Source organism: Nomascus leucogenys, chromosome 8, assembly GCF_006542625.1.
Source record: "Nomascus leucogenys isolate Asia chromosome 8, Asia_NLE_v1, whole genome shotgun sequence".
NCBI lineage: Eukaryota > Metazoa > Chordata > Mammalia > Primates > Hylobatidae > Nomascus > Nomascus leucogenys.
This window is the reverse complement of record NC_044388.1, coordinates 35,171,825-35,173,728: the sequence shown is the minus strand read 5'-3', so window position 1 is coordinate 35,173,728 and position 1,904 is coordinate 35,171,825. Positions and strand designations below refer to the sequence as shown.

The 1,904-nt window shown below is 44.2% G+C and overlaps 1 pseudogene; it reads left to right on the top strand.

Annotated features, from left to right (window-relative positions):
- The first annotated feature begins 1,325 nt into the window (after positions 1–1,325).
- Positions 1,326–1,642, top strand: LOC100582502 (annotated as a pseudogene).
- The last annotated feature ends 262 nt before the right edge of the window (positions 1,643–1,904 follow it).

Here is a 1,904-nt window from a genome sequence, read left to right as displayed (position 1 = left end):
AGACTCTAGCATGGCCCTCTGCACCTTCCATAACCTGAATCCAACCATCTTTCCAGCCCTACTTTAACTGCCTCACACAATTCTTCAGCTCTAGTTGGATTGGTTCATTCAGTTTTCCAGTCATACCTTGTATGCTTTTCTGTCATCTTGCTTTTTTTTTTTTTTTGACAGAGTTTCACTCTTCTGTTGCATAGGCTGGAGTGCAATGGTGTGATCTCAGCTCACTGCAACCTCCACCTCCCAGGTTCAAGTGATTCTCCTGCCTCGGTCTCCCCAGTAGCTGGGATTACAGACATGTGCCACCATGCCCGGCTAATTTTGTATTTTTGGTAGAGACAGGGTTTCACCATGTTGGTCAGGCTGGTCTCGAACACCCGACCTCAGGTCATCTGCCCGCCTCGGCCTCCCAAAGTGTTGGGATTACAGGCGTGAGCCACTGCTCCTGGCCATCTTGCTTCTTTACTTATGTTGTCCCCACACCTGTAATGTCTTTCCTTCCATTTCTATCAAAATCATATTCATCTGGGTTTCTGTGGTTGCGGAAGTAGGAACATCCTGCTGGGCTCCTGGTGGCTGCTGTCTGCTCTGCAGCAGAAAGCCCTTTCCCCACAATACATCAATGCAAGCTTGAATAACAAAGGCAATTTTTTGGCCAGGTGTAGTGGCTCATGCCTATAATCCCAGCACTTTGAGAGGCCAAGGCAGGAGGATTGCTTGAGCCCAAGAATTTAAGACCAGCCTGGGCAACGCAGGGAGACCTCATCTCAAGAAAAAAATAAAATAAGATAAAATAAGTCCAGGCATGGTAGTGTGTGCCTGTGGTCCCAGCTATTGAGGAGACTGAGATAGGAGGATTGCTTGAACTCAGGAGGTCGAGGCTGCAGTAAGCTATGATTGTGCCACTGCACTGCAGCCTGGGCAACAGAGCAAGACCCCGTCCCAAGGAAAAAGAAAAAGAAGGCCGGATGTGGTGGTTCACACTGTAGTCCCAGAATTTTGGGAGGCCGAGGTGGGCAAATCACTTGAGGCCAGGAGTTGGAGACCAGCCTGGCCAATATGGTGAAACCCTGTCTCTACTAAAAAAAAAAAAAAAAAAAAAAAAATTAACTGGGCATGGTAGTACATGCCTCTAATCCCAGTTACTCTGGAGGCTGAGGCAGGAGAATTGCTTGAACCTGGGAGGCAGAGGCTGCAGTGAGCCAAGATTGTGCCACTGCCCTCAAGCGCTGGCGACAGAGCAAGACTCTGTCTCAAAAACAAACAAGCAAACAAACAAAAAAGCTAAAAAGAAAAACAAAGGCAGTCTGAGCAATTTTTCTTAAGCCATGGCATATCGGTTATACAGAAATACTGCTTTGGGAAACAGTCTTCAGGTGAGCCTAGATGAGCTCATACAGTCTCAAGAGACCACCTACAAGTTCTACTTCAGTTTGATAAGGCTACAAATTCAGCATTGGCTCAGAGGGTTAGGAACAGAGTCAATTTCAGGAGCTTTCTAAATACGTACAGATTCTGTGATAATCTGTGGACTTTTGCATTGAATGATGTTGAATTCAGAGAGGTGACAGAACTTATTAAAGCGGATGAAACAAAAATAGTAGACTGTGATGGTAAAAATACTGGCTCCAATACTACAGAATGATGGGAAAAAATGGCTTTTTAATGCTGTCTCCTGTTATTATTCATCACTTTTTGAAGAGAAGCAGAGAAGAAACTTAAAACAAATTATTTTAGCATTGAAGAAATGACTATACTGTGCCCTCCCAGAGAATTCCAGTAAGGAGAAGCTCGTAACTCATAGCTTCCTACATGTTACCTTTATTATACAGCATGAAAAAAAAAACTTTTAAAAAATGACAATTCAAAAGTTGTTGGCTTCCTAAGAGTATTCTTCAATGAACTCC